The sequence below is a fragment of the Amia ocellicauda genome, chromosome 17, assembly GCF_036373705.1.
Source record: "Amia ocellicauda isolate fAmiCal2 chromosome 17, fAmiCal2.hap1, whole genome shotgun sequence".
Lineage (NCBI taxonomy): Eukaryota > Metazoa > Chordata > Actinopteri > Amiiformes > Amiidae > Amia > Amia ocellicauda.
In genome coordinates this window covers 9,527,641-9,546,590 of record NC_089866.1, presented here as the reverse complement: position 1 = coordinate 9,546,590, position 18,950 = coordinate 9,527,641, and the positions used below count along the sequence as shown (strand labels likewise).

The 18,950-nt window shown below is 43.9% G+C and overlaps 1 protein-coding gene across 2 annotated transcripts in view; it reads left to right on the top strand.

Annotated features, from left to right (window-relative positions):
- The window catches only part of rhbdf1a (rhomboid 5 homolog 1a (Drosophila)), a 75,478-nt gene that overhangs the window by 8,000 nt on the left and 48,528 nt on the right, over nt 1-18,950 (top strand). Inside the window, exons 2-3 of one of the 2 annotated variants that reach the window (XM_066688836.1) lie at nt 1,678-1,768; nt 18,369-18,441. The gene's annotated coding sequence lies outside the window, so the exon portion shown is untranslated. Of the gene's footprint in view, nt 1-1,636; nt 1,769-18,368; nt 18,442-18,950 lie in introns of those variants that run through there. The other variant, XM_066688837.1, reaches the window with a different exon arrangement.

Below are 18,950 nucleotides of genomic sequence, written 5' to 3'. Positions count from 1 at the left end.
CAGGGAAGTCAAATTTAAGAGGAAGAAATAAGTCTTTATTATAGTTTATTCACCTTAAAGGCAGATTATACTCCTGTAATCCTGTTAGTAGTAAGTGCGAGTACTGTATGCCTTTAATGAGAATTTCTGTTCCCTCCATGTGGGCGAGCGTCAGGCATAGAGGACATGGAGCTCTTCCAGGGGCCTGTACTGCTTGGTGTGTGATTTTGCGTCTTCCTCATGTCGCTGTGGAGTAAAGCTCTGAGATCCTTGCAGGCAGCATGGCCGCCCACTTGGGGTTTTAGTCAGAGCTTGAATAAAACAAAACCGCAGAGCAGGAATTCCTGTTTGTCATGGAATACTTTCTCAGTGATGAAGTCTGAACTGGTATTCTGAAATCTGTGCTATAGGAGTGGAGGTGGTGTTGAGGTGAATAGTAAGGTATTTATTTATTTATTTTAGCTTGTAACCTGGGCCAACATCTTAGAATGTCATTTAAGCATTTTTGTCCTGCCTCATTCTCAGTACCTCCCTGATCTCGGCCTTGCGTTGAAGTTTTTGGGAATAAATTCCTCAGTCTTCTTTTGACTTGTAAACAGGCTCGAAGCATTTCTTTCCTCACTGTAGCTCACACCAGGAAATCATTTTCATAGTTTACATGTATTGCCAAACTGTGAAAAAGGAGGAGGAAGGCAAAACCCAGAAAGACCTTTCCAATATCATCTATTCAAATTACTACGAAAAATGCCTTCCTTTAAGCGTCAACATGGCTGTTAAGAGTAGATTCCAGCTACTAATTTAATAGTAAAATAATAAACTGACACTGAATCAATTATCCAGCTGTTCATCAGAGGGGGAGCTGTAAAATGCAAATCTTCCTTATGAGTTCAATGCTGTTAATTTTACTACACAGTTCCCAGTTTTTTTTTCTTCATTTGTTACCGTTAGTGCTGTGTATTGAATAGAGAACTGCTAGTAAGAGAAAATCATAAGTTCTAGTAATGCATGAATTAGTCATGTTGTAGTGATCTGTCCACTCAACTTCAAAACTTTCAGTGTGAGTTATTGTGAAAATGTATTAGACGTGCATCGGCAAACAAGGGTGATACTGGATGGGGAACTTGGACTAAAAGCCTCTTTTACTTACTTGACCATGTTAAAAAGAGGACCACTTTCTTGTTTGTCCGGTTCAACCAGGCTTGGGGCAAATCAAAGTTCATCGTCACTCGCTAGAAATATTCTTGATGTTACAGCTTGAGAAACTTCCGGCTTTCTCGTCTTCTATAATCAGGAAGTCTTCTACAGAATTATCCTTCAGGAACGGCAGGGAGCCTCGAATGCGTTACGCTGCTGACCGGGAGTGTCCTGCTTTGGGTTAGAGGGGTTGTGGGAGAGGACAGGGAAGAGGGAGGGGGAAGACCTCACGTTCTTGTCCTGCTTCTAAGCTCACTTAACTTTCATCTCAACAGTTTATCATATTTGAAATCTGTATACATATTTTCACAAAACTCTTCCAGATAAACTGGGCTTACCTGCCCCATCTCCAACCTCTACAACAGCAAGCCTGGAAGATGCTCTGCTGTCAGTGTAGACTGCTCTCCCATGTAGATAAGAACTTGCATGTCTTATATTTCCTGGTCTTTTTCATCCCTCTATCTCTCAGGAATAAAACACTCTTATTTCTTCTGTTTCTCCCAGAGTGAGACATACAGTGTCTCGTCCCATGCACTCACCCCAGGCAGCTTCTCTCCGTTGACAGACCATCCTTGAGGAGCTCGTGCTGCTGGTGGTAAGCTTGGACTAACCCCCGTGTGTGAGGCCTGTCTCTGTCCAGATTGTCAAAGCTTCCCTCTCACCCTAAAGCTCATCCACAATCCACCATAGTATTTCTCAAGCCAGTCTTGGAAAATATCCTGCTTTTCCTCTGACTGAACCTAAAGAATTGACCTTGAATTTTAAATTGGCTATTTTACTGTCCTTTTTTCCGGCCTTTAATGAAAGAGAACTTTAGTGTGTGTGTGTGTGTGTGTGTGTGTTGTTTATTTTTATTTCACTAAACATAAATTGAACTTCAAGGAATATTTATCTCGCCTTGCGTTCTTGTTTGCCATGGAGACTTAACTACACCCTTGGCTGTTGGAAAGAACCATCATGAACAGGATCTGAGTGAGGGGAAATGGCCCATTCAACAGGATCTAAGGGAGGGAAGCGGCTTTGAGATGTTCCCTTCAGTGCCTATAAAAAACAGTTTCCTCTCAATCTGCCGAAAAGCGCCTGTCAGCGGTGTCACCTCACACTGCCTGATGAGGCTCCGAAAAAACTTCAGACACACTCTTGCGACCCTGGGATGGCGTGAGGTGCCTCCCTCCTGCCCTGTGTGGTGTGTGGAAATGTAATCAGCCACGGGGATGAGGCTGTCTCGGGGCGGTCCATCTGCCCCGCAGCAAGCCACTCTCCCTCCCCTGGCCTATTAAACAGTCGAGACCTGAACCAAAGCATATAAATAACGAGGGAGAAGACATGGAAATGTCCCCCAGTCCTGCTCAGCCAGGACGAGTTTCCTGCGCGGTCCTTATTCAAGGGGGGAGATGGCTCTTAATGTGGTTACAGTGTGTTACTGAGCATCAGAAAGGCCAGACCCAGGGAGGGGAAGTGAAACACACACACACACACACACGCACACACATAACATCAATCCCTTCTCCAAGCATCCTGCCCTCCAGTCATAGCTACCAAGGTGTGAGTCTTGAACAAGCCACCGAATGCAATCCCTGTGGCACAGAGCTGGGTCAGTTCGAGGCCTTGGGGATTTAGAGCAGTGCTTCTCAGCTCTGATCCCATGGGACCCACTGTCTTTGCTGGTGTTTGTGCCAGCTGAGATCTCAGTTACTTAAGAACATAAGAAAGTTTACAAATGAGAGGAGGCCGTTTAACCCATCGTGTTCATTTGGTGTCCATTAATAACTAAGTGATCCAAGGATCCTATCCAGTCTATTTCTAAATGTTCCCAAATTTTCAGCTTCCACCACATTGCTGGGAAGTTTGTTCAAGATTGTGACAACTCTCTGTGTGAAGAAGTGTCTCCTATTTTCTGTCTTAAATGCCTTGAAGCCCAATTTCCATTTGTGTCCCCGGGTCCATGTGTCCCTGCTGATCTGGAAAAACTGATGTGGTCGATGCCTTTCATGATTTTGAAGATTTGAATCAAGTCCCCACGTAGTCTCCTCTGTTCCAGGGTGAACAGGTTCAGTTCCTCAGTCTCTCAGTAGGACTTTCCCTTCAGACCTGGAATAAGTCTGGTTGCTCTCCTCTGAACTGCCTCTAGAGCAGCGATATCTTTCTTGAAGTGTGGAGCCCAGAACTGTCCACAGTATCCAGATGAGCTCTAACTAGTGCATTGTACAGTCTGAATATCACTGCCCTTGTTCTCAATTCTACACTTTTGACAATATACCCTAACACTCTGTTTGCCTTTTTTATTGCTTCCCCACATTGTTTGGATGGAGAAAGTGAGGAGTCCACATAGACTCCTAGGTCTTTCTCATGCGTTACTTCATCCAGTTCTATTCCTCCCATAGTGTAATTATAGTGGACATTTTTGTTACCTGCATGTAATACCTTGCACTTCTTCACATTGAATTTCACCTGCCAGGTGTCGACCCACAACTGAATATTATCCAAGTCCCTTTGAATAACCTGTGCAGCCGAGATTGTATCTGCTGAACCACCTATTTTAGTATCATCTGCAAATTTGACAAGTTTGCTAACTATCCCAGAGTCCAGATCATTAATATAGACTAGAAACAGTAAAGGCCCTAGTACTGATCCCTGTGGAACTCCACTAACAACCTCACTCCAGTTAGAAACGACTCCTCTAATCGACACCCTCTGTTTTCTATACATCAACCAGTTCATAATCCATCTACTTACATTACCCTGAATGCCTACAGCTTCCAATTTCAGGATCAGTCTTTGGTGTGGAACCTTATCAGAAACTTTTTGAAAATCTAAGTGTATCATATCATATGCTTTCACATGATCTACAGCTGCAGTTGCATGTTCAAAGAACACTAATAAATTAGTAAGACATGATCTGCCTCATCTAAACCCATGTTGACCATCTCCAAGAATATGGTTTTCATTAAGATGCTCCTCTATTTTCTGTCTAATAATTCTTTCCAACATTTTACAAGTAATGCAGGTGAGACTGATTAGTCTGTTATTTCCTGGCTCAGTTTTGTCCCCTTTCTTGTGGATTGTTTTGACTTTATTGTAGATTGGTATGATAGTAGGATTCAAACCCAGATCTCCCACACCACACTGCATAGACCTTACCGCAGAACTAAATGGCAAGGCTTCAAAGCAGCAGAGCAGCCTCCCCGTCAGGGAAACAAACCCTGGTCTCCTACATGACAGTCGGAGATACTCACTGCTATACTAAAGAGGACATGCTGTGACTAAACCCATGCATACACTGGGAGAACATGCAAACTCCACACAGACAGCCCCCCCCCCACATTCCAGGACTCAAACCCGGGACCCTGGAGCTGTGAGGCAGCAGTGCCAACCACCACGCTACCGTGCCACCCCAGCTAAATTGACAGCATAACTGAACTAGTAATTTGACTTTTTAAACTATTTACCTTAGAAAGAGTTGAAGAATTGAAGCACCTCATATAACTTGATGTTGTACTTAAAATCTCCCAACTATTAAAAGACAGGATAAAAAGCAAATTAGGATCAGTTAAGGTTCCAATTAAGTAATTGTGTACTTGGTTGGAACAAAAATCAGCCTGATAGTGACAATGCAGTACCATGTGTCAGGCATCCCCACAAACTCGGCTGGATTGGCTTTTTCTCTATGAAGATAAAATGCTACAAAGCTAATTTGTAGCACAATCCCAATCGAGACAAGATGGGTTAAACTACCATGGAGGGCGTTAAATACAGGACTCTAAAGGGTTTAAAATACTCTCTCACGCTGACTCCCCAAGTGGCGGGGCTCTGCAGCGTGTGGGCAGAGGAGGGGGTGGACGACTGGACACCATCCATCCACAACAGCTTGTTCGGGGATGGCTAAGTGATGTGTAATCAGGGCAGGAATAGGGGCAGGACACATGGGAGACGGCTAGTGAGTAAAACGATCCATCTAATTCAAAAGTATGAAAAAAAATAAAAATACAGAGGACGGGTTTGTAAGGGAGCATTCCAAGTTCTAGTGTTTGCATCGCTCCTATTAATGATGTCACAGCAGCTGCCCTGTTGTCATTTTTACAGGCTGTATGACATCATGCTGCAAATCGGGTGCCTGCGCTCATCTTGTTGATGTTGTTATTCTTATTTATCTGACACCCCTATCACATTTAAAAACACATAATCTTACAAAGAATTGTACATAGCAAATGTATATATGTATGTACAATAACAATGCTTCACCTCAAACTACTACTAATTAAACAATTAATCATTATCATTTTTAGCAAGGGGATTTTGAAGACAGCAAATCAGGCAGGCAGTTTCTTGTTACAAAGGCCTCCAATGTCTGAAGAAATGTAGCCATCACAACCAGCCCAGGGCCCTTCTGAACATGAATCCCAGTAGGATAAGAGGTTGCTCCTTCAGAGACCCATTGCAGTTTCTCAGCCTTGGAGAGCATTCGCACCCAATCACTGGCCTATTTTTCCATCACACTCCGACTCAGCCAAATGCTGAGTGTAGAGTGTATTGATGAGGGTCCCTGACAGAAAAGTGTGTCGGATGCAGTCGTTCCAGGGCTGTGCCAGCTCACTCTTGCCCCCTGGCACTGACTGCTGGACACCGTGAAGAGCCCCTGGTTGACACTGCAGCTTCCCAGACAGCCAGCCGCTGTCAGTGCTAGGGCTGTCACTCGGGCTCTCAGTCTGAGGCCAGCTGCCACACAGCCGCTTAGTAATCATCAGCAACGTCACTATGAAGAATCTGCTCAGAGCCTCCTTTTTCTTTCCTGGCTCTTGGATGCAACCCTGGACTCTGTGAAGCTTCTGTCATCTCACAAATAATGTGAAACGTTGGAAGGGGGGGGTGGTTTCAGATCAGGGTTACTGTTACAGTTTCACAGCGTTTCAGTACCACAGGACTGCTCACTGTCTCAGGGTAGTGTCTTGATTTACCGCTCTTATGATGAAAGTGTCGTGGCTTTTATCATGAGGAAAAACCCACAGCCAGAAGCACTGCCTTCTGGGGGCTCGTCTCTTTTAAGTCTCTAGGTTGTGTGAACTGCTAGTGTTAACCACTTTCATGTGCTGGTTGAAGGTCTCTGCCAGAACACTTTCTTCCTCTGATTTATGCATGACGGTGCTGCAGATGAGAGAACCGCCTTTGTAAAACAATATGATTGCATGACTGCGTTACTGTGCGGTGTGCAATGATTTAATGACTACCTGTGTATACGGCAGATGCTCGCCCTGTCTGATTTCAGGTGTGGTCTTCAGAGCACCTGCGTGGCCTAGAGGACGCAGCAGGGAGGTGTAATAATTGGGAGAGAGTACATTTTCAGTCTTGGAATGTTTGCGCCTCAATCCCCACCGTCCATTAGCTATGGTCAGCTTTGTTTCCCTGTGACTTTGACCGCTGAGGTACAAGGGACAGACTCACACTGACTTGGGGGCTTGTTGACATCACTGTTTCTGGGTTTCCATGACACCAAGTTCAATATACAGTGGAAACCAAGAAACGGTGACATCAGAAAGCCACCTACCATTCATTATAGAAAGAGGTGGGGTTGTTGCTCACTCAGTCACCACATGTTAATAACTGGGCCTTGCATGACTTACACAAAAATGATTCAAGTCTTGATTCAACAACACAGTGTATTAATACAGCTACATCCGCATGGCTTAGTTTGGATTTCAAATGTTATGTAGTGTAGTGCAAGGGTCTTATTTTGCTGAAAACATGAATTGCAGCTGTATTTTAAATTGTGTGTTTCCTATTATCTGTTATTAGTCTGTTTACATATAGGCATCAGTCATATATAATATTAGTAATTATAATAAAAATAAATCAGATCAAATACCACAATTAAATCATATCATCGTTCAGTGATTACAATTGAACACAGTTTGTAACTTATAACCTCTGAAATATATTTCCAAGCTTTGGAAGTCTTGATGAATCTGTTGTTTAGCTTTGTCGAGCATGTTTTTGTTGAAAGGACAGACTGTGTGTGTGTGTGTGTGTGGGGGGGGGGTGGGGGGGTGCTGGTTGGGATTTCTGTCAGTAATGAAAGAAGACAGAGCACCATGGGATAGGAATTTTCTGAAATTGGCCAGAATGAATGCGGCTAGTCACCGTGACTTGTCTCACTCTTATCTTGGGCACCAGATGCCCCGCACAGCCTGGACTGAAACCTGAAACACCCCTCTGCCCGCACTCACCCCCCCCGCCTCCCAGGCAGAATGCCTCCCTGTACGTGTGGGTGAGACTCGCTGAGCTCCTTTGAAGTACGATCCGGAGCCCAGCGAGACTGAAATAGCACGATCTCACTTACAGCGCCGTCTCAGCGTGTAGCGTGGGATGGAGGGCCCTCTCTCTCTCTCTGATGGGCCTGGCAGCAGCACCGCTTACAATACGGACCGCTGCCACCGGCCCGGCTGTGACACTGGACACTGGGCACATATGGTGTCATGCTGTCCTTGGGAGACTGGGAGGTGGGGATGGACAGATCATGTCTTTACCCTGACTCTGATTTTAGCTTCATTAGTGGTTGTATAGAATAATAATAACTTTACTCCATCGTCATCTGCTTTATCCCATTGAAAGATATCGCATTATGAAATGTGATGTACATAAGAAGTACATAGTGATCATCTAGATAGTAAAGCAATAATACTGGACTACTGACCTGAGCTGTGCACTGTCAGCCTGCAGAGCGGGGGTCCCGTGCCATTCCTCCCTCCCTCTCTCTCTCTCTCTGTCTCTCTGTCTCTGTGTGCGACCACCTCCTGCGCTGGACTCTCGCTAAAATTAACCCAATCTCTCCGTCAGCTGATGCTGGCGTTGCTAGTCTCTGGTTCCAAGGCAACTGTCTGCTCTGGATTCTTCCGGATTAGCTGGCTGTGTGAGCCCCCCCTCCCGTTTAGAGGCCATGTGCAGAAAAAATAAACAGGCGTGGAATTGAGGACAGCGGCAGGGACCCGGGGACTGGAGTCAAAGTTAGACAAAGGAAGTCTTTAGTTGTGCGGATTGGCACTCGGTGTTCCCTCACTTATTTATGGATGTCTGCCCTTCCTCCCCCTTCACAGCAGTGACCAGACCCTGGTGAATGAGGTTATGTGCTGTGTGTGTCTCTATCAGATGGTGTTCCTGTGCCTCAATTGTTACCAGAGCTCTTGTAAGCAGTTACTGCTTCAGATAATGGAAACGCATCTACTGAAATCCCCCCCACCCCCCCTTCATCTATATACAACACTGCCCATTAGAGCAGCATGTCACAGGAACAAGATGCACCAGAACAGTCTCACAGTTGTGTGACTCCAATCCATATTCTGGATTCAACAGAAACTATTTTGTTTTTGTAAAAAGACTATTTGCAGCCTTAGAAACCCCCCCCCCCACTGCTTTGCTGGCTTAAGAACTGCAGTACAATCCCATTTCAGCCACATTTTAGGGAGCGATGCACTGTGAAATTTAATGGAGCAACATGCGAACTGACTACCTTGTTCTGAGTGCAAGAAGCAGTCAAACCTCTTCATTTCCCACCGCTGGGATAGATATGTCAACTACACGAAAGCAGCCAGCTGTGCCAGTAAATATTAGCAAAGAATATAATTTAGTGCTTCATGCTGCACTGATTTCACTTTCTTCTTTCCTAATAGAAAGAACCTGAAACTGACTCTCCCCTTGTGTCAGTGTTGAAAATCTAATCTTTGCACTGCCAGACTCAAACAGACAAACCACAAGATACAAAAAGAGAGATATGACTATGACATACAAACTCTTAGTCACGGTCAATGTTTCACTTCATAGGGAGGGTATCTACACTGCAGAGATTACTGGAACCACACTGAGAAGAAAGTAACATAACACGTCTACAAGGCACCCCCTGCATCCTCTTCCTTGTTTGTCACAATGTATTTCTCTTCCATTATTTTACTTTTAAACCCCTCTCCCCCTCACCCACCCTCTCTGTTTCCTGTGTGTGAGCAGTGATGGAGTCTCTCAGTTAGGCCAACTGGCCCATTGTGCCCCACTTCCCCTGGTGCTCTGTGACGTCACGGACAGACAATACGAGGCCTGTAGAGAGAACAATGGCGGGGCTTTGACACAGGGCGGCTGTTCACTGCTCTGGTTGTAGCGGGGAAGAGTCTCTACACTTTTCCCTTGCCCCCCTACAAAGTGCTGTCCAAAGCTTGAAGCTCTTTCCTGTTATCTTTGCAATGTTCAGTAAGTTAACCAGGACTTTTTTTTTTCTTCAATTAGTGGGTTATATTTAAAGAGTTGTTTGCTTATTTTTTGTTGCCATTGAGGATATAAGTGTGTTGTAAAAATGTCAACCCTCCTTAGTTAATCCCCCCCAGGCATATTCCGAAGGAAACGTGCTTCTGCTTTATTTTCAGAAGAGGAAATGGTTAGATGTATAATTGGGAGGTATACGATCATTGCCGGTTTGTAGGGCATTTTTGGAAAGTTTCAGTTTTCTGTTAAAAGACTGTTATTTATACTTCTTGGTGCAGGAGGTATTTTAAAGTCTTATTCATCATTCATGTGTTGCAGGGCTGTTCTTCAAAGAGTCCAACATACCCAGAAACCAAAAGGGTGACACACATGGCATCTCCTCTCAATCCTCACACTGTATAATTTGTGTCCCCGTAGTTTGTGTTACCATGCCAAGCTGCTTTTCCAATCTAAACAAACCAGAACTGGCTTAAACAAGTTTTTCACCATCCGGGCTCAGGTAATGGCCACATTAAATTATGACGCTGATTAGTTAACTGACACAGAACGAGTGAGATTGACTTCAGTGGTCTCTTTGCAGTTGAAAACTTTCTTTTCAGGTATTCATAAGGCTAATGTTGCAGTGAAAACCAACTCCAATTTAATTGATGATCATTAATCTTTAAAGGACTTCCTTTTGTTCTTTGAGGAGGTGTCAGGTGTGTTATCTGCTGTAGCAGGTGTTCAGTGATAGCAGGGGAGGGATGTGTCTGTTTTGTCAAGGACATGTTTGAACAGAAACAGCTGGGGGCTTTGCCACTTTCTTCGTCCTTTGCTGTTAATTTCCTTCCTTGTGCGTTTTCCAGATTACGGTGCCCTCGGATTGTGCCAAGAGACTGATTTAATGTGGAATGAATTGAGCATTAGCACCTGTGGAGATTCGTTTGAAAGGGCAAGCACATTACCTTGCCCTTTCAAAGACATTGGGAAAGAAGAGCATTGTAATTAAAAGTAGCATTCACTTTCAGTAGATGGGTAAACAGTAGCCTATTTCTACAAAGATGTTCAAACACTATCCTTCATTAACTAACCAGATGAACTTAAGAAGGATCATTTCAGGGAATTAAAAAAAGTAAGAGGAAGGTATTTTCAGCTGAACCAAAAGGTGGGAGCAAGTTCATGTAGCAGATGCTAACTTAGAGGTGATGTTTGAATTTATGTGCCACCATTCTCTAGTAAGTAACGTTTACAGCCGTGGACACAGTGGCTGTGACTCTGTCGATCCTGTTAGCTGGTGTGATCCATGAAGGTTATCAGAAGCGAGCAGCTTGTATTGCTTATAATTGGAGCGATTTTACTGTTGAGTTTCTCCTTTACCGCAGGGAAATATGTGGCATGTGAACTTTAAGTGACTCTTGTATCCAGTTAATTTCTTGCAGCATGTTAGCGGAGGGTATGACATCTAGAGTGCTGGGTTTTCGGGACGGCAGTGCTGTGTGCCAGTCCATCGAGAACAGTCATAAAGGTTTAGTTTCCCAAGCAGCCCAGATGTGGGGCTCCAGAGGTTGGGTTCCTCTTCTTTTGAAGGCTCTCTTTGCTTTGGTCTCTATTTGCTCTTGATCCCTCTCCTCCCTACAATCTGGTGATTCGCAGTTTCCTGCTTGTTGCTCTTGCTACTGCACTGTTTGATGTTCCCGCCTGTGTCTCTCAGTGGAGCAGCTACACACAGCCTGTGGCAGCGCATTGGGGTCTTTTTTAAGTTTCGTTGTGGCTCATACCATTATCAGATGCAGCTTGTTTGTTTGCTACACGGACCTGAAGTGAGAGGGTTAAGTATTAAAGAAAAGAAAATCTAAAGGTCTCAGAAGTGACAGCAGAGATCAGAAAAGGAAGGCATATAGAAAACAAATGTTGTTGCTAAGCCTATTTTAATTGTAAGTGGGTCTGATCGTGTATAGATTTGCATTGCCTTGGAGATACAGTAGCAGACGAGTTAACCAATGTGCCAGACCTCAATCTCGGGCACTGTGTCATAGTAGAAGACGGATCTAGCTCTGAGTGTTAAGTGTAGATAGTATCATATTCTACCTACATAGGCTACTCGACCTTTTCAAATTGTTTTCTATTCTATGCAAGTGAGTTATGTGTTGTCAGAAACATGAAGAAGTGGGACTTGCTAACTTGCTATGTTTCTCAGGGGACCATGATGAATGTTGAAAAATGTGGATCGGTGACATTCTTATATTTCAACATAAAAACATCTCTATTAAAGTGCCTGGGCACTGAGCTTGTAGCCTTCAGTTCTCTCACTTCACCAATCCTCAGGTGCTCTGAAGGAATGGGCTGCAAATATACCTGACACACAGGAAGTCCCTGAACTTTTCAGTCAGTCAGGGAGAATCCTGGTTCTTGTTAGTTGTTGGGAATTGAGACAGGACAGTGCAAGGCATCGAACCATTTCTCTCACAGTGAATTGACAAAAAGGATTAACAGGGATTAGGGTCTGTTTTGTTGTGTCCGACACTATCACTGCCAAATTGAGTTTAGAGATGCACCCTGAGAAACCCATCCTGACAGCCGGTGGAAATGTTTACACAGCTCTCGACTACGATTCACACACAGCCAGTTCGGTCCCAGTCGCCATTTTGATCTGTCTGGATGTCAGCCCTCTGTGACAATAGATGCATTTGAGGATTAGCAACTAATAATACCATGGCACCACAAGTCTCAATTCTCAAAAGAGGATAATTATTAATTTACAGCTCCTCCTTCTTGGCCAAGCTTACAGATAGTGCTACAAAACTAAACTAAAAATGCAGAACCCAATACAACATATCAAACAAAGAGCAGTACACTTTGCTTGTAAAGCAAGCATGTGGAACTGAAAAATAAAGGCGTTTATCTTTCCACAGTGATGACTAATTTGTTTTATCACCACAGATAAAATATTGATAAGGTATTTATATTCCATAATGAATACCAGGTTACTAGCAATATAAATAGCTTCCAAACTGGCAACATGAGTTGGTGCTGTTATCCATTCTGATAGCGGTTTTATGTCAAGTGGCTGCTTTTTTTTCTTTTCTTTTTCCTTTTCCTGATGGCTTAGGCAGTGTGTTCTTCCACAGTTAGAGATAAAAGGACACTTTGAAGCAGAAAGGTTGACCAACGATATTGAGAGCTCAAGTTTGACAGCTCTCTCAGTTCTCCTGCTATCCAGAGCGATAAAGGACTCAAGAAGTCCAGGATTTTGACCGAGTGGCGCTGTTCTTTTTCTTCCCATGCTCAGTACGGTTACACAGAGTTCCTTCCCCCAGCTGTTTTATCTGTTACTGATTAACTGTGTTTCAGGAGACATAGAATAGGCTGGTACTTGGGGGTCATGTTTGGATAACCTTTCCTGTCCCCTGCGATGTTGGCTTCTACAACCACATCCTCTGGCCATGGAAGGGAAACGACTGGGTCTGATGTGTTTGACACTCGTGTTAATTAATCACTGCCAAATCTGGTTTATTTGGTCATCTCCCTGCCCATTCAGAGAGTAAACCCCCAAATGACAGCAGCCCATAGAGAGCTAATGCTGAATGAGAATACAAGAGAGAGAGGTGAATAATTCAAAACTGAACACATTTCAAGTCTGTCCAAACCTAGTGCCCAGAAATTCAGCTCAGTGTTCTGTCTTTGTAGAATTCCTACAGCAGGGGACTTTGGACTATAATCAATTGAGCATACAAACAGTCTTGTCACATTTTGTTCTGGTAACATTGTGTGAGGTGGTAGTTTGGCTCTGACAGATATGACTTGAGAGAAACTTTGCAGAAATGTATTACATGGACCACATGGTGGTGTTTTTATTATTATTTATTTCTGAGCAGACACCCTTATCCAGATTGACTTGTAGTTCATACAAATGTCATTAATGTTCTCTGACTGTTGCATGGAAATGTTTCTGCACATTTCATGAGTCCATCTATACATTTTTACATGCATCTATAAAATGTATTTTAAAATATATTAATTAACGATTAATCATTTTAATATATTTAAATAAATATTGTGAATTGTTCTTGTTTGTCATTTAAACTATTTACCCTTTTTATTTTATCTGTGAATGTGTTCATTTGAAGGTTGTTACATATATGTCAGTGTTATTTTACAACATCTCCTGGAGTCTACAAATTAGTGTTGCCACAATGTCTAGTTGCTCTGTGTGCACTTCATTGCAATGTTGCCACAATGTCATTTGCTTAGCTGGGTTAGAACCCCACAGAGCAGAGCATCACAGCGCCAGGTGGACGGAGACGACACCTTGAAAGGTGGGCTGCTGTACTGCATACAAATCAACTTGATCTAGGGTTGCTTCAGAAGGAACACTTCCTCTGATGTACTGCATTGTGTTACAAAGCTGAGATTTAAAGAAATAAACACTCTGTACAGTTCAAAAGATTAATTTTGCCCTGGCTTGGCTAACAACTCTGGTGTCTGTGTTGTCGAGAGTTTTTTAATAAACACACCAGTTTGGTCACAATTTGTCTATGCCTGTCAAATCCAAGACGCACCCTCCCCGCCCCCTGCCTGCCCCCTAGCCATCGGTCCTGTTCATTAGTAGCATTATTATTCTTCTCAAGTCTCTGTTCACCTACACTTTCGTGCAGAACTTGCAGTTTTCTCCTAATGAGCCCTTGAATTTGTAAGTGAAAACCAAAAAGCATTAGATTGAAGAAACAGGCTGTATATAATGAAGAAAACTTTTCTCTTTTCTTCACAGCGCATAAAAGAACTCTGCTCTGCCTCAAGTAAGCAAAAAAAAAATCACAGCATTTACATAAAACTGAAAATCCAAGGTCTGAAAAATGCAAAGGAAGTCTGCTCACTCTGCTGTATTTCTTAAGGGACGTGACACATTTGACCTTTTCAAAATGCACATTATTTAAAGACCCACATCAAGTTAAAAATCAACTGACTGTTACCTATTTATGCTTTCCTCTCTGCTTTTTAAAGCCCTGCATTAGTTATGAAGACAGTCCTCAAACTAATGGAGGGTTTGTAGGAAACTCTTATCCATTGTCTCTCTCAGTTCCTCCTCTGTTCGTAGGTATTGTTCCAGGTTTCCGTTCAAAGTGCTAAATATTCTGATGTTTTAACAATATTTTATCAACTTCCCCTTACAAGCATATGTTTGTGTAACATGTCAGCTTTGTTGTCTAATAGAGGAAAAATATGCAGACATAAGCAAAGTACATTACAGGAAGAAAGAAGTCTGTGAGATGACTTTGACTGGATTTAAAAGGCAATCAAGGGGAATAACCCACTTCTATAATCAAGCTTCCGATGATTCCTTTAGGGCTGTGGCCACCTTTAACCTTCAATGGATGCAGATTGCGGATTCACAAACATTTGGCTGTAGATCACACTGTAGAGAAATATGATCTGATGTAAAAAAAGAAAAAACTTTCCCCAGATAATCGCTCTGGAGTCTGCGAGCTTCTAAATTGTTCCACATTCCAGAGGGCCTGAATTAAAGCATTGTTGACTGGTTGCCATCTCCTTACAGTTTGAAAGTACAGTTGGTAAGCTACCTCCCGTGTAACTGCACCATCGCCGATCCTTGTCTTTGTCTCTGCTGCGGAGTTACAATGCAGCTCTGCGACATTCCAAAGCCAGCCACCCGATTCCTCCGCGCTTTCGACCACCATGCCAATCCGGACGTCGGAGGCGTATCGCCATGATGTAAACAGCAGAATGCCACCGTGACCCACCTCCTGTAAAAATAAACCCTCAGTGCTCAGCTGCAGGACCGCCTGATGCCTATGGAGAGTCTGAAGTGGTTAATCATCCCAGACCTGGCAGGCACCCCCGCAGCCCGGCTGTGCTGTAATCCGAACACAGACCTTGTCACCCAATGCTGGCACTTGCAGCCACCACGATATTTCATCTGGAGTGTGACATCAGTTTGTGATTTTTCTACTGTCTGCCAGTTGGCAGGGAGTCAGACAGTAAGGGATTGCCTTGTCCAGGGCGAAGGAGTGCATTTGGAGAGGGATGTGTGTGTGTGGGTGGAGGGTGGTGGTGAGGCCTACTCTTCTCGTCCATATGCTTTTTTGCAGGTGTATTGGGTTTCTCTGGTAAAGAACGTGGAGAGGGATCGCACATTGGCAGAACACACTGCGAGAGTGAAACCTATCACAGCCAAGACACTACCAACAGGCTTCAGACACTTTAATCCCACTACTCCTGCAACTAATGAAGCGATGCCCAGAGGAGACTGCTGCACCCCATCGTGACTGGCACAGGAATCCCATAAATGAGTGTTTTGATGTGGGCCTCTCCCTTGCCTAATCTGCGCTTTCAGTATATTTTTTTAGGTCTTTTCAATAACTATCTAAAATCCTCCACATCAGAGTCCTGTGAACCCAGTAATACGTGCTGCGCAATCGGTTTCTAATACCCCACGAGTCGTGCTTTGTCGTCCCATATCCCAGGCAGTGTAGCCTCGCCACCCTGGGCTGACAGCCTTCCCATAAGTTGAGCCAGGTCAGTGTTCGGGATCTTCTGCTGTCGGGTTGAGGGGGGAGGGGGCAGCTGCAGTGGCGGCTCCGGTGTTAGTGGGCACGCTGCCCGGCTAAACTCGACCTGAAGACACAGCAGGACACTAGGATGTGTGAAAGTCCCCGGAGGCCAGGCCCTGTCATCACATTTGAAACCAGGCCGCTCTCCTCCGTCAGCCGCCACAGAAACCCACTGAGAACCCAAGGGGTTTATCATATGAGGCTGTACATTTGTTTTCGACTGAATGCATAATATTTCAATATTATTGTATAGTGGATTAAAAACAATGTCATAATTTATGCAGTTGAAATGAACAACATAAATACAGTGTACTTGAATACTAAGTGGGTAGTACTGAAAACGAAACGTAAAAAGAGATTTTATCCTGCATAGGGGCCAGTGTGAGAAACTTTACTGAAGATAATAGTTAACAAGTTGCAAAGCATACAGTTGGATCATACAGATGCATCGTCTCCAATAGTTCTTATGATGGAGTGTTTATATTTTTCCTGTACTGACACTTACAATATTGTTGCTATTTTTATTTCTGCCCTACAATGTCAGCCCTGAATTTTTGCACCCACTGGGCGTTCGTATAGAGGGTGTTTCTTTGTGTCGAAGGCAGGCAGGTCTGACGCAGTTCAGTGTGTGATTTTCTTGACTGTTCCCTGTTGTGGCCTGTAGGCAGGTATGTGACCCAGTTAGGTGACTTATGTTGTGTGACCTGAATTAGAGGTATGTCATGTTGTACTGCAAGGGTCAGGTCTTATTCCCAGAAATGTGGACAGCCACGTAGAATATTATTACAAGGTCCTTGGATATGCAAGTCCATTTATGTGTGTTATATTTATTTTTAGACCTATATAGGCTAATTTTCCTTATTTAAGTGCTTGCAAATGGGCCCCACGGTGTAATGGCAAAGGATTGCAACATCGGGAATTTATTGTTCATCAACAGGATTGCCACCCATGTCCCACAACTGCTTTCAATCCAGGCACAGCTTGGCATTTCCTTCAGACGCTACACTGACGACACGTTCCAAACAGCCCAGTAAACAAGAAATCATGGGGGAGGGCTGTTTTCTTTCCCCTGGGGGCAGCACTGGTACAGATCTACGAGAGGTGGTCAGGGTTCAGGGAGTTAAACTAATGTCAGAGGTCAATTCCTTCCATCTGTGGACTGACAGTAAATCTGCAAAATCCTGGAGTTGTACTGAGCTGTTTCCCTCCATCTCCTGCAGGGCCGATCCCTAGCTGGGACTCCTTATTTTCCACGCCGTCTCCTTTCTTTCGTCTCTCCTATCAGCTCCTGTTTTCTCTCTGCATGACAAGGGGGCTCCTGTCAACTGCCAGCTTCTGTTGAATGGAGAATCCTGGCGAAGGAAAGTCTGCCCTTTCCTGTCTCTCTGAAACTTGGCTGTGATATGCCTTTGCTTGGTTGATTAGTAAATCGGGCGGACAATTTCCTTTTTCCCCCTCTGTGGGTATAGGCGATTTATACACATATTCCTCCCCCCATGCTTACTATCCTACGATTGGAATGCTTTTTCCCCCTCATCAGCACATCAGTGCAAAATGTTTCATGAATACGCAGGACAGTAAATTCTGAGCCAATGCAGGACAGCAGCAGTCTTTAGTGACATATTCATGACTAATAATCTCTATAGGGATCTAGAGTTTATTGTACTGTGTTTTTTGTTTTTTTGGTCATATTGTCTGACAGCAGAGCCACAGAACAATTCAAGAAGGAAATCAGGCAGTTAAATTTAGACAAGCCGGGCCATTTATTTGTGAAGAAAAGCAACAACAACGACGGGCTTACAAAACCGCAGCAATGTTATTTTCTGTGGGTGAGTGTGTAGTGGTAATGAAGCCATTAGTGGAGTGTGAACAGGTCCAGGGAATAGGTAAACTCTGTGCTCTGGTCTCTATCTGCTCACCTCCACAGCCCCTTGGGCCATCGCTAATTGGAGGTTAATGAGCTGTAAACGGCGTGTCAGTTTCACTAAGCAGCACAGGGGTGAGCTAACCCACAGGACCAGCTACTGTCTCCACAGTGAGGCCTGGGGGCGGCTTTCTCACTCACCATAATTTGCCGTTTGATACCTGTTCCAAATTCCTGAACTGTATGAAAGGAGCATTTTGATCATACCACCAATGCTGCCCACATCTTAGATAGATCAGCCCGCTGGCACACAAATATAATGTCAGAGTCTGTGTGAAAGGGATTGAGTGGTGTGGTGTTGGTGTTGCTTGGTGGAAAGGTTGATCTTTGTTTTCCATTCTTTGCATTCTTACATTCCTTGCTGATGACTTTCCCTGTGTTCTGGATAAGGAGGGATGCTGGGGATTTTTACCAGCAAAGGTTTCCCATTTTGGCCTTTCAGGATTTTTGCAGACTTCTGTGTTTCCCTCTCTGTGTTTCAGCATTCAAAACTGGAGGGGAGACGTCCTTACACACCATTTTCAGGAGACGAGAAAACATTGCAGAGTGAGGAAGGTAGGCCAGACTTATTGATGACAGCTGAATTATTCACTCCTCTTTCCCAATACAAATGCAACAGGTGTCTAAAGTAGATAGTGAACAACTGAAAGAGGCTATAAACTCTTTTAGGGAAATCCATTTGTTCTTGGCCACAGCACCACCCGCTATGCTTCACTTCCTGTTGGCTGCTCTGCTGTGACATAGATTACAAAAGTATGGGATCACTTCTGTCATTTCCTTACAAGCTCCTTGGCACTAGCCATGAAAAAAGAAATTTAAAAAAGAAAGGAAAAGAAGCGAGTACACATGTAAACAAACAAATTGTTCCACACAGGAGCTGGGGCAAAAGAAAATATGCTCTTCTCTGTCAAAGGCCGCCAAGAAAAGAAAAGTAAACAAAGTTACAGGAATGGGAAAAGTATGCCAGGTCCCGCCCCCCCCCTTTTTTCATCTTTTTTTTTATATAAATAAGAGTTAAGTGAACAAGCCACAGTCATCAGAGCTGGAAATTCCCGCTGAAGGGC